General features: G+C 43.1%; 1 long non-coding RNA gene across 2 annotated transcripts; it reads left to right on the forward strand.

The window, feature by feature from the left end:
• The first annotated feature begins 4,404 nt into the window (after window positions 1-4,404).
• On the forward strand, window positions 4,405-13,762 carry LOC112660473 (uncharacterized). Of its 2 annotated transcripts, none has more exons than XR_003136963.3 (3): window positions 4,405-4,462; window positions 9,040-9,777; window positions 11,304-13,762. It is a non-coding gene; the product is annotated as an uncharacterized LOC112660473 (long non-coding RNA). The 2 variants fall into 2 exon arrangements; XR_007406710.1 differs by lacking the exon at window positions 9,040-9,777 and adding an exon at window positions 9,862-9,994.
• The last annotated feature ends 375 nt before the right edge of the window (window positions 13,763-14,137 follow it).

Raw genomic sequence — 14,137 nt, forward strand, 5'->3', positions numbered from 1 at the left:
TTTTCACAATATTAATTCTGCCAATCCATGAGCATGGAATATTTTTCCATCTCTTTGTGTCATCCTCAATTTCTTTCAGAAGTGTTCTATAGTTTTTAGGTTATAGATCCTTTACCTCTTTGGTGAGGTTTATTCCTAGGTATCTTATGCTTTTGGGTGCAATTGTAAATGGGATTGACTCCTTAATTTCTCTTTCTTCAGCCTCATTGTTAGTGTATAGAAATGCCATTGATTTCTGGGCATTGATTTTGTATCCTGCCACACTACCAAATTGCCGTATGAGTTCTATCAATCTTGGGGTGGAGGCTTTTGGGTTTTCTATGTAGAGTATCATGTCATCGGCAAAGAGGGAGAGTTTGACTTCTTCTTTGCCAATTTGAATGCCTTTAATGTCTTTTTGTTGTCTGATTGCTGAGGCTAGGACTTCCAGTATTATGTTGAATAGCAGTGGTGAGAGTGGACATCCCTGTCTTGTTCCTGATCTTAGGGGAAAGGCTCCCAGTGCTTCCCCATTGAGAATGATATTTGCTGTGGGCTTTTCGTAGATGGCTTTTGAGATGTCGAGGAAAGTTCCCTCTATCCCTACACTCTGAAGAGTTTTGATCAGGAATGGATGCTGTATTTTGTCAAATGCTTTCTCTGCATCTAATGAGAGGATCATATGGTTCTTGGTTTTTCTCTTCCTAATATGATGAATCACATTGATTGTTTTACGAGTGTTGAACCAGCCTTGTGTCCCGGGGATAAATCCTACTTGGTCATGGTGAATAATTTTCTTAATGTGCTGTTGGATCCTATTGGCTAGTATCTTGTTGAGAATTTTTGCATCCATGTTCATCAGGGATATTGGTCTGTAATTCTCCTTTTTGGTGGGGTCTTTGTCTGGTTTTGGAATTAGAGCGATGCTGGCCTCATAGAACGAATTTGGAAGTACTCCATCTCTTTCTATCTTTCCAAACAGCTTTAGTGAATAGGTATGATTTCTTCTTTAAACGTTTGATAGAGTTCCCCTGGGAAGCCATCTGGCCCTGGACTCTTGTGTCTTGGGAGGTTTTTGATGACTGCTTCAATTTCCTCCCTGGTTATTGGCCTGTTCAGGTTTTCTATTTCTTCCTGTTCCAGTTTTGGTAGTTGGTGGCTTTCCAGGAATGCGTCCATTTCTTCTAGATTGCCTAATTTATCGGCGTATAGCTGTTCATAATATGTTTTTAAAATCGTTTGTATTTCCTTGGTGTTGGTAGTGATCTCTCCTTTCTCATTCATGATTTTATTAATTTGAGTCTTCTCTCTCTTCTTTTTAAGAAGGTTGGCTAATGGTTTATCTATCTTATTAATTCTTTCAAAGAACCAACACCTGGTTCTGTTGATCTGTTCCACAGTTCTTCTGGTCTCGATTTCGTTGAGTTCTGCTCAAATTTTAATTAATTCTCTTCTTCTGCTGGGCGTGGGGTCAATCTGCTGTTTTTTCTCTAGCTCCTTTATGTGTAAGGTTAGCTTTTGTATTTGAGTTCTTTCCCATTTTTGAATGGATGCTTGTATTGCGATGTATTTCCCCCTTAGGACTGCTTTTGCTGCATCCCAAAGATTTTGTATGGTTGTATCTTCATTCTCATTAGTTTCCATGAATCTTTTTAATTCCTCCTTAATTTCCTGATTGACCCTTTCATCTTTTAGCAGGATGGTCCTTAACCTCCACGTGTTTGAAGTCCTTCCAAACTTCTTGTTGTGATTTAGTTCTAATTTCAAGGCATTATGGTCTGAGAATATGCAGGGGACGATCCCAATCTTTTGGTATCAGTTCAGACCCAATTTGTGACCCAGTATGTGGTCTATTCTGGAGAAAGTTCCATGTGTACTTGAGAAGAATGTGTATTCAGTTGAGTTTGGATGTAAAGTTCTGTAGATATCTGTGAAATCCATCTGGTCCAGTGTATCATTTAAAGCTCTTGTTTCTTTGGAGATGTTGTGCTTAGAAGACCTATCAAGGGTAGAAAGAGCTTGATTGAAGTCACCAAGTCTAAGTGTATTATTATCTAAGTATTTTTTCACTTTGGTTATTAATTGGTTTAAATATTTGGCAGCTCCCACATTCGGGACATATATATTGAGGATTGTTAAGTCCTCTTGTTGGATAAATCCTCTAAGTATGATATAGTGTCCCTCTTCATCTCTCACTACAGTCTTCGGGGTAAATTTTAGTTTATCTGATATAAGGATGGCTACCCCTGTTTTCTTTTGAGGACCGTTCTAATGGTAAATGGTTCTCCAACCTTTTATTTTCAGGTTGTAGGTGTCCTTCTGTCTAAAATGAGTCTCTTGGAGACAGCAAATATGTGTCCTGCTTTTTTATCCAGTCTGAAACCCTGCGCCTTTTGAGTGGTCATTAAGCCCGTTCACGTTCAGAGTTACTATTGACAGATATGAGTTTAGGGTCATCATGATATCTATTCAGTCCTTGTTTTAGTGGATTGTTCCACTGAACTTCTTCTTAAAGGGGAATTTTAAGAGTCCCCCTTAAAATTTCTTGCAGAGCTGGTTTGGAGGTCACATATTCTATCAGTTCCTGCCTGTCTTGGAAGCTCTTTATCTCTCCTTCCATTTTGAATGAGAGCCTTGCTGGATAAAGTATTCTTGGTTGCATGTTCTTCTCATTTAGGACCCTGAATATATCTTGCCAGCCCTTTCTGGCCTGCCAGGTCTCTGTGGAGAGGTCTGCTGTTACCCTAATACTCCTCCCCATAAAAGTCAGGGATTTCTTGTCTCTTGCTGCTTTAAGGATCTTCTCTTTATCTTTGGAATTTGCAAGCTTCACTATTAAATGTCGAGGTGTTGAACGGTTTTTATTGATTTTAGGGGGGGATCTCTCTATTTCCTGGTTCTGAATGCCTGTTTCCCTTCCCAGATTAGGAAATTTTTAAGCTAGGATTTGTTCAAATACATATTCTGGCCCTCTGTCTCTTTCGGCACCCTCGGGAACCCCAATTAAATGTAGGTTTTTCTTCCTTAGGCCGTCGTTTATTTCCCTTAATCTGTCTTCATGGTCTTTTAATTGTCTCTTTTTTCCTCAGTTTCCCTCTTTGCCATCAACTTGTCTTCTATGTCACTCACCCGTTCTTCCACCTCGTTAACCCTCGCCGTTAGGACTTCTAGTTTGGATTGCATCTCATTCAATTGATTTTTAATTTCTGCCTGATTGGATCTAAATTCTGCAGTCATGAAGTCTCTTGAGTCCTTTATGCTTTTTTCTAGAGCCACCAGTAGCTGTATAATAGTGCTTCTGAATTGGCTTTCTGACATTGAATTGTAATCCAGATTTTGTAACTCTGTGGGAGAGAGGACTGTTTCTGATTCTTTCTTTTGAGGTGAGGTTTTCCTTCTAGTCATTTTGCTCAGTGCAGAGTGGCCAAAAACAAGTTGTATTGGGAAAAGGAGAAAAAGAGAGAGAGAGAAGGAAAGAAAAGAGAAAAAGAAAAAAGAAAAAAGGAAGAAAAAAAATGAAAAAAGAAGAAAAAGAGAAAGAAAAAGAAAGAAAGGTGAAAAAAGGATGGGGGAAGCAATCAGAAATCAAAAAGAAAGAAAAGAAAAGAAAAAACCACGGGGGAGTATCTTCTGATTCTGTGTACTTTAAGTCCCTTGACTTCCCCTGGACCTTGTCAGTCTAGCTGGTCTTCTGGGGGAGGGGCCTGTTGTGCTGATTTTCAGGTGTTAGCACTTGGGGGAGCTGCTGTGCCCCTTGCCTGGTGCAGGGCTCAGTGGGGGTTGTTTACCCTGTGAGGCCACAGGAGGAACAGCCCTAGTGGTTGCTGCAGCTCTGGAAACTTAGATTCAGCTTCCACAGGAACAACTCCGTCTGCAGGGCCTGGAGGCTCCGGGGCGGGGCCGCTGATCTGCTCTGCTCGGGGCAGGAGCGTCCTTGCTGTCCTGGGCCCTCCCGGCCTCTGCCTGTCCCGGGGGAGGCGGGATCCTGGGCTGTGTCCCGGCGCCCTGTGCTCCCGGCCTGCGCTGTTGGATTCAGGCTCCCACCCCGCAGCCCCCTCCGCGGAGCCGCCGCCCGAGCCCCTCCGAGCTGCTCCGGGTCCGCCGTGCGCGCTGCAGCCCTTAGGGAGCTCGGCGCACTCTCCTGGGCGTGCAGTTGCTCTGTCAGTGTCCCAGGGAGCCCGAGGGCATCCCCGCCCGCCTGGGTCCTGCTCCAACTCCCCGCGAGCCCCTTTCCGCCCGGGAAGGTCGGTGCAGCTCCTGCTCCTCCGGGAAGGGGCTCTCCTGTCCTGGGGACACTCGCCCCGGCCTCAGCCCGGCTCCTCGCGGGGCCCCTCCCCCTTGGAGGCCTTTGTTTCTTTATTTCTTTTTCCCGTCTTCCTACCTTGATAGATGCGCGAACTCTTCTCACTGCAGCATTCCAGCTGTTCTCTTTAAATCTGAGGCCGAATTCGTAGCTTTTCAAGACGATTTGAAGGTTATCTAGGTAACTTGGTGGGGACAGGGGATTTGGGGACCCTACTTTTCCTCCATCTTGTCCCTCCTCCCCTGAATTTGAATATTTTAAAAAGATAACATCAAGAATTATGTTTACCAGTCACACATAATATGTACTGTTCATATTTAACCTGAGAATCAAGTTCTTTTAAAATTTTAGGACTCCTCAAAACTTTATATTCCAAGAAAAGCAGGTAATGTTACCCCTGATATAACAGAAGGCACGAGCAGGGAGGGTATAAAGAAATCCTAGCAAGTCACAGGCAGGGCTGAAATCCTCAATGCCTACCAACTCTGAGGCCAGATCCACAAACGTGCTGTGATACCGACTAAACCAACAGGTCAAGTTAATGGAGCAATCTGACTTGATTGTTCCATTTTAGGTGGGAGTTTTGTGGCACTTAAACTCCCTAGGCAGTTTTCAACTATGTGGATAACACTTCCTCCAGGCCTCAGTGGCTCTTACTTTATGGGATGGAGGAATTAGGCTGTTACATATCACAAAGCTCATGGTAACAGAATGATCAAATTAATTCAAATTAGCTCAGATGTGAGCAGGATCCTGAATACCAAAGATAGCCTGAAGCACTGGGGGGGGGGGGGGTGGATTCTGAAATGGAAATACATTGAGTTACAAAGAGGATTTTAATGTGTTACGACTGCAATCTTATTTAACAACTTCATTCTAATGAACCATAAGCAAGAACAAAAATTAAGGTTACCAAATTTGTAGTGCATGAGGTAAATTTGAAGTCATTAAATTAAAAGAAAAAAGAACATAAAGAGGGAAATTTCGGAAAGGAAAAGTCCAGAGACAAAAAAATAAAATTGGATTCAAGAGTACCAGTATGCTGAAAACATGAGTGTAAGGAGAAGTAAACTTTCAACACAAGTCATAAATCTTGAAATAGAAGTCTGAACTGCCAGAGATTAATGGCCTGGCCACCATGATGCTGCGGTGCCCTTTACTCAGTGTTGGCTGGGTTGCTGATGGGGAAGTGGCCCGTTCTGTCCAGTTTTTGTAAAAGACTAAATTCTCACATTTAGTTTGTGAGAATGTGACAGTGACATCCTATATATTCCCACCTGAGGCTCTCTCCCTCTTTCTGTTCCTGCCAGGCATCAGGCCCCAGTCATCGTCACCCATGGCCTAGAGACTGTCCTTTAATACTCCCCCTCCCCACCTTAAGAGATCAACTGTGACTGTGAACTTGGGTCATATGCACACACAAGGGGCGGATTCAAATTCTTGTACTTTCCTTCAAGCTGGTCCTGTGAATATGTTAGTTTTATGTGTTTGAATTTTTTTTTTTTTTTTTTTTTGCTCCATCACGACTGAAAGTTAAAACAAAACAAAGAAGGAAAGCAGTACTTGGAGGTATAGTGTTTTAACCCTAAGGAAGGTGGTATTAATGGTGAAATTTCAGACACTGTGACAGATTCATGGGGGTAATACACTTGGGCAGAGAGGACTAACGGGCTCTCCTAGAAACTTCCCAGAGACAGGTGTATTCCTTGCTTATGCAGAAACCTGCCACCTACGTGCTAATACAGAATGGAAAGCAGCTGTCCATCGGAAAGATGAACCTGGACTGTAGTTCATGGCTCTACGTTCTATGTAAACCTCAGCGTCTAAAATACTCCCCCATCCTTCCCTCCTTACCAAACTGTTGTTTACCTCTCAGTGAGATTGGGAGAGGGAACAAGGATGAGAAATGGAGGATTTTGGAACCTGCAATCTTGTCTTTCCAGAGGGACTTCTGAGTCCACTCATTCCCCAGGGCCTTACAGTTTCTTTATTGTCTTTGTTTCCTTTCGATTGTCAAGCTTTCTCCCCCTAGCCTTCAACGGGCAATGATTTCAAGACCACTCAGATGACATGAAGGTGACCCTGCAGCTCATTCATACCATTTTGGGGGTCAGGGATCAGGCTACCAGGCCTCCAGAACAGAGACACTCACAGACTGTCAGTCTTGGATCTGGAATCTGTCCCATCGTCTTGTTGTTCACTGGTGCATTTTCCCAATCCTCTCTTCCCTTTCTCTGGATCTGCTCTATCAACCTGACGTCTCTTAATCTTCAACAGAGACCACGTTCCTATGATTGCCCACATCTGTCTCTATCTTCTCATCAAGTCCTTGAACAGGTCTCCCAGAGGCATGGGAATGTTGTGATGTAGCCCTAGGACTCTCCCAAAGTGCATTGACCTAAAGGTCTCTGGTAGAGCCAGATGCACTCCTGGGTAGTGAGTTTTTTTTTCTTTATGATAGTCAGAGAGAGAGAGAGAGAGAGAGGCAGAGACACAGGCAGAGGGAGAAGCAGGCTCCATGCACCGGGAGCCCGATGTGGGATTCGATCCCGGGTCTCCAGGATCGCGTCCTGGGCCAAAGGCAGGTGCCAAACCGCTGCGCCACCCAGGAATACCTGGGTAGTGAGTTTTTTGTGCTGTCCATGTGGAAGGTGAAAGTGGGCCCTGCTTGTGTGTACACACACACACACACACACGGAGGATCTAAATGCAGTACGAGCTCTATACCAAATACACGTATCATGCCCTGACCTTGCAGCTGTTTACGGTGTTACATGTAGCGGGCATGTATGCGTGTTTTCGTTAACAGAGTCAACCAGGTCAAGAGAAGAAAGATGACATGACTTTACTTGGGTTTGCTTGTTCTAGCTACTTCCACTTCCCTTTCCGGGTGACTACGATAATGAGGAACTTAATTCAAGAAATATAGGGTATGGGAGATCTGGAGATGCACAAACACCTAATGCTAACAAGGTTATTTCTATTAGCTAAACAGCCGAGTGTAAAAACATCCTCGGCCTTCTCCCAAGTTAGGAAGAGCTTTTCGGGCGAGCAAATTTCAGGTCCTCTTTTCAAGGAGAAAGTAGAGGTGTAAGGACAAATGTAAAAATATTGGTAATTTGCAGCTTTTGGAGGGAGGTCAGCAGAAGGCAGAAGGAGGACTGAAGTTGTTGCCTCCAAGTATAATAAATAATGCAGTCAGACTGCAGGTGGGACCAGGCTCCTGGGCCTCGTTAATACTGTCAGCTTCCACAGAAAAATCAAACATAGTACTTTAGGCTTTTGCTATTTGATATCCTTTCCAAACCCAAACAATGGCATATTACAAGTAAGGAGAGAAGAGGCAGGCAGTGAAACAACTACAGGGAAAACAGACTAGAGCAATTATCGTTTAAAGCAGCCAAACAACGTCGCGAAGCTGTTATTTTTTGACTGGGGCAGCATGAACTCAAGTGTGGAAAAAGAACAAAGTAAAATGCTCCTTTTTTTTTTTTTTCCCAGTTATGGCATGATGCTTTATTTGGCACCAATGCACACAGTTTCTTATCAAGTAACAGTTCTGTGTGTCACATTTGGAGCAGAAATGGTCATTACAGCCCTCGTTTCGAAAAGTATGTGCTCCCCACAGCTTTTTGCCCAGGGTACAATGAATTCGTAGAACTATCTCGAGTTTCCAGTTGAGGTTTTTCTAAGTGTCATACTCCTGGGGCCAGCTCAATTCCCCTGCCAGGGAAACAACACAAATTTAATAATGGTCCAAAATGGCCTGACCTCCGTGAGGACATCATGTCCCCCTTTAGAATGTGATGTCTCTGTCTGCAGTGTGATGTGAAGAACCCTCCCCGAAGGACCTCAAATCCCCAACCACTAGGGTGACCCATTTCCTTTAGTTTCTGGGCACCTTCAGCATGCTATACATTACACCTCGCAGGGTAGCACTAAGGAGTTTACAAAATAGGACAGCCAGGCCCAGCAGAACCCTGACCCAGGGGACACAGCTCTCGCAGCCTGACCTACTTTATAGTCAGTTATTTACCAAATCTGTGATTCAGCTTTTTTTTTTTTTTTAAGATTTATTTATTTATTTGAGAGAGAGAGAAAACGCTAGCAGGAAGGAGGGGGAGAGGGAGAGGAGAAACAGACTCTCTGCTGAGCAGTGAGCCTGATGTGGGGCAGATCCTGGGCCCCTGGAATTAGGATCTGAGCCAAAGGCAGATGCCTAACTGACTGAGCCACCCAGGAGTCCCTGTGACTCAGAATCTTAATTTGGGAAAGTAGGGCTTTTTTCAGGATCATTTGGCAATGATTTAAAATGCTTTAAAACCTAGGGCACCCGGGTGACTCAGTCGGTTAAGTGTCCAACTCTTGATTTCGGCTCAGGTCTTGATCTCAGGGTCATGAGATCAAGTCCCACATCGGGCTCCACACTGAGGGTGGAGTCTGCTTAAGATTCTCTCCTTCCTTCTCCCTCTATCCCTCCTCACTCCCCCCACCCCCATGCTCTCTCACTGTCTTAAAAAAATAAGAACACTTTATTTTTATTATTATTATTTTTTTTAATAAGAACACTTTAAAACCTGACACAATTAAAGCTAAAGAACAATGGCTATTTTTCTTCTTAATCTCAATATTCAAAGTTTGGTTCTCCAACTTTAAAGTGCATCAGAATGTTAAAGTGCAGATTTCCAGGCCCCAGCCCAGCGTTTCTGATATAGTAGATCTGAGGGTGGAGCCTGAGAACCTGTATTTCTAACAAGTTTCCAGGAGAAGCTGGTGTCGTGGATCGAGGGACCATAATTCAAGAATCACTGCTGTGAAATGTTAAGACTGAATTTCCCCGGCCACACTTCACAGTGAAGCACTGTAAAAGGAGATGAACATATTCCCAAGTGTGCCCAACATTTGCATCGCATCCCAGTTCTTACGCAATTACTCTGTAAACGTATAAAAATCTGCACGTGCTCGTCAGCAAAGCCCAGGATAATTTATCAGCAGAAATGGTGCTCGGTCATAAATCTATCCCTGGGGGCCTGGACCACAGAGTTGACTACAAGGCATCATGTGTGCTGATTTGAAGAGAATCTTCTAAGCACTGATTATCCCAAAAGAGGCACACAATTTAATTTGTAATCCTCTGAATTCTCCTGTCATTCAGGCAGAAGAGTTATGTAATAGAGAGACAGCTTCCGAAATGGGTTCATCAATCAACAACAAAACAAAAAACAAAAAAAAATGGGTTTATCATTTTCTTTCATTCGTTCATTCTTTTATGTATTCCTTCTTCAAAAACTTTTCAACATCTAGTTTATATCAAGGATTATGATAGAAAGTAGGGGGAACTCGAAATTTTTACCTCAAGGAACCTTCCATTCTGAGACAAAGGAAACATGATTCTGAGACAAAGAAGGCATCATGACTAACATTTGTATGAATATTAAAGTATATAAAGCATTCTCATATTTTACCTCCTGTGATCATCAGTGGATACCTCTAAGGTAGGTCTTTTTTTAAAGATTTTATTTATTTATTTATTTATTTATTTATTTATTTATTTACTTATGTACTTATTTATGAGAGAGGCAGAGACATAGGCAGAGGGAGAAGCAGCTCCTCGCAGGGACCCCAATGTGGGACTCGATCCCAGATCCCAGTATCACGCCCTGAGCCAAAGGCAGATGCTCAATCGCTGAGCCACCCAGACATTGATCTAAGGTAAGTCTTATTCCTGGCTTTCTGTGCCATTTGGAACTCAAGGCTCTGGAACAATTGGCTTCCTCATGCCACTTAGCTAGTCATGAGTGGAGCCAACATGCCACCCGGGCCTTAAGATTCCAAAGCACATGCCCTTTGCCCAGCACTGCCGGGCAGTTCTGATCCTGCACAGTGCATCTCAAGGATGTTAGAGAACTGAAGTTAAGAATTCCAAAGAGTCTTGGAGCTAGTGGGAAACCAAAGTCAATGATTGTGGAAATTAATGGAAGATAGCTGCCATGGCCGGGGGGGGTGGGGGGGCAGGGGGAGGCTGAAACACCCCTCTCCAAAGTGCCATGAACCATGTTTATTGATCAAATCTCATATAAAGTTGTTTCTTCCCACTGTGTCTTGGCCCCATGAAATACAGTTGACTGCCTCACCACCTTTTTTTTTTTTTTTAATCATTTATATTATTCTCAGCATAATAGAGAGAAACACAGTTTAAATCCACTGTCAGAGGAGGATTCTGCAAAGGAGCTTTAGTTTCCTGAACGACATAAAATATATTTGATAAAAAGTGCCTGTCCCCACCTTCTCTGGCTTGCTAGTTCTTTTTCTATGAAAAAGCTTGCTCTATGGTTTTCCCCAAGGACTGCATTCTCAAATTTCCTCAAAAAAGAAAACAAATGTTGGCCTTAAGTGACCCCACACCACTCTGCCTTTCACTAGAAGGCAAGATCTCCCTGGAGTTCCTGAAAATAATGAGCCTGATTCTCTGCTATGCACCAAACAGAACAAAAACGAATGTCCTTCCAAATGCTGAGGAGAGTGCTAAGGTTAAGCAGCTACCTGAGAACAGAGGCCACTCTGCTGGCTTTCATGATGTTCGAGTACTTTCTGCAGTCAGCACTCAGGAGACTCAGGAGCTCTCCTCCCGGCATTAAAACTCTGGAGCCCAGGCCTTTTCAAACCTGTCTAGTAGGGAAGCCATCCCCCATCAACCTATGGTCCCCTATTTAAATCCAAAGAGCTATCACAACTCAGGATGTCTCAGGATCAGAGAATGAAGGAAGCAGAGATAGGTAATTGTGTATTGACCCGAAAACAAACTAGCAAATAAAATTGGCTGCTCTTCCTACCCCATTTTATGGTTGAGTAAAGATTTAGAGAGATTACATTATGTGTCCAAGTGGTTGATTTAGGAGTTAAATACAGACCAGAGAAGTTTCAATTAAGGAGGAAGAGGGGACTGAGGAGAAGGCGGTGGTAGGACAACAGAGCAAGGGCTCGTTGATGTCAAATAATATTCTCCAAACTCATTCCACAGATTACCATGCCGAAGTGTGACAAAGACTCTGAAACACCTAAGATGCCTTTCTTTATGGGGACTTCCAGTAAATTCATTGGCATTATCTTTGCATGAGTTATGCCTTAAACTGAGAAAAGACTTCTCAGGTTCAGCTTTCGCTGTTTCTCTCAGACCTCCACAGCTCACCCCCCATTGAACCGGAGCTCCAGTTTCCAGGTGGTCAGAAACCGGAGCAAGCGAAGAGTCAATGCCAAGGGGCTTCAGCTCTTTCTTTCTCCTGTCGCCCTAAAGAAGGAATCTCAGCATGTCATCATTCAATAAATTGAGCTCTGTACAGCGGCCTTTACAGAACTGTAAAAGATGGGTTCTCATTAAAAGAACAGTCAAGAAGCATCACAGAAGTGAGATCAGCGCTGGAACCAAAGAGAAACGTGTGTGTAATAAAGTACACAGAGCTGGATTCATTAGTTTTGTGTTTTCTAAAGAATTATACTAAAGCACCACAGATTTCTCAGCTCTATAAAACATGGAGAGCAATCGTCTTTCCCAATGTCCATTAGTAAACTTACTAGGAAATCACTCGGAAACTTTGGCATGTTCAACAATAGCATTCATGTCTTTCATCATTTCTGACAGTCAGGAGTTTGGGGGCAGCTTGAATGAGTGGTTCTGGCTGGAGGATTCTCCTGAGGCTATTAGGTGGTGGCCAAGACCAGGGTGCTTGAAGACTTCTTACATCATGGCCTGGACTAAGAAGAGCCAAACAGGGTAAACAAGACACAGGCTTTCTTAGGCAACTCTTTGTGGCCCCTCCTCATGATTGCCTCAGGGTGGTGGCTTCAAGGTGGCCTAGGATATTTTTTTAAGATTTTCTTTATTTATTCATGAGAGACATAGAGAAAGGCAGAAACATAGAGGGTGAAGCAGGCTCCAGGCAGGGAGCCTGACACAGGACTCAATCTCAGGACCCCAGGATCATGACCTAAGCCAAAGGCAGATGCTCAACCACGAGCCATTCAGGCATCCGGTTGGCCTAGGATTCTTACATGGCATTTAGGGATGCAAAAGTGTGTGCCCTGAGCTGACCTATGTTCTATAAGCAAACTCCAGAAGACACACAGTGAACTTTTGTCCACATTCAAGGTCAAGATGGAAAGAGGAACTGCCCAACTTCTCAATAAAGGGATGTTAACATCACAGTGGGAGAAAAAACTGGGATCTTCCATCCTTGAAAAGTACAATCCATGACATGAAGGTTCTTAGAATTCTAAATGGACTCAGTTCAAGTTTACAAATCAAATCCCACCTGTTGATTTTAGTGGGCTGAACTGGATTTGTACTTCTAATTATATCCCACCATCTGACAGAGGGCTCTATCCAGAGAGTTTAGTTAGTAGGTCTATGGCCTAGCCATGATGCGTTCCACAGGGAAAAGAATGAAGTCACAGGCTGGAATCTAGTCCTTCTCTGACATAAGTAACTATGGGAACAGGTTTAACCACTCCATGCTTTGGCTAATATGTAAAATGAAGATCATACTAACTCCCCTTCCTGTTATCACACAACTCATGAGAACGATTCATGTATTCATGGGCCACACAAATTTGAGGCTCTAAGAGGAAACCTAAACTGATAGCAGAACTGTATTCTCTCTATGATCCCATCTATAGAATTTCAGAAACTCCAGCCACATTCAAATTACTCTTAATTAATTTTGGAAGTTCCAGGGAAAGGATTGGCATCCACTGTACCCTTTCCTCCTCTACAGTTCCTGAATGTGATGTCTTAGGAGAATGTTATCATGCTCAAGTGGGAATGCCACTAGCCATCTCCATTCGTGCTACTTATTCTCAAAAGGATGTTTTCTCGTGCTCCTGAGGACTCAGCCATCGGGCTGTGGCAAAGAGAAATCAGACTAGCAAATGCCAGCTGGCTTTCAAAATCACTCTTCCTCTTTAACCACAACCCTTATCCTACAATCAAGCTCTTGTGTCTTGACCCCTCTTACATTTGGAAGAACTCCTTTCCAGTAAGCTCTTTGTTCCTCCATGTAAATAGAAACACAGCTGTCTGGCCTCATGAGCCCTCGAAGCATGACCAGACTTTCTCAATCCCCAGATTAGGTTAGGTTTTGCTGATTTTATCATTAATTGCAGTTCTAACTCATCAGCCATAGCTGACTGAAATATCCTGGAGGAGGGTATAGGGTCAGAGGAAAGAGCACCTGCATCAGTTAATACCATCTGCCAGAGGTACAGGAGGCAGGGGATGGTAACAGGAAATCTCAGTGTTACCCAAGTTGAGCCTGAACTGAGGCCAGAGGGTGCAGCAAGATCCTAGCCTGCGAATCCAGGCAACTGAAGGTGACGAGTTAGGAGTATTGTCAGGACTGTGTGTATGGCAGCCAGGGGCATGGTGTGGGGATGAGAAGACCGAAATAGCAAATACGCTATGATCCATGAAAATGCCAAAGTGCTTTGCAAATAAAATATTTTTTCTGATTACAAAAATTAATCCATGCTCAGTATTTTAAAAAAAGCTAGAATGGAAAAATACAAAGAAAATCTAATTATCTTTTAAATATCGATATTTACACGCATTTCTTTGCAGTCTTTTTTCTACGTATATACATAGTTAAATGTTTTCATTCAAAGTTGTAATCAGTGTTTTATTATAGCATCATGTATTTCTTAAAATAAGGAGTTTTGGATAGCACTGTAATCTTTCATTATATGGATGTACGATGATTTCTTTAACCAGTATGTTTTTATGGGAATTTCTCAAAATTCCTTGTAGTTAGGTAAAGTCATGTGACTAGGTTCTGGCCAGTAGCATATAGGCAAATGTATCCT

This window comes from Canis lupus, chromosome 2 (assembly GCF_003254725.2).
Source record: "Canis lupus dingo isolate Sandy chromosome 2, ASM325472v2, whole genome shotgun sequence".
In the NCBI taxonomy this organism is placed as follows: Eukaryota; Metazoa; Chordata; class Mammalia; order Carnivora; family Canidae; genus Canis; species Canis lupus.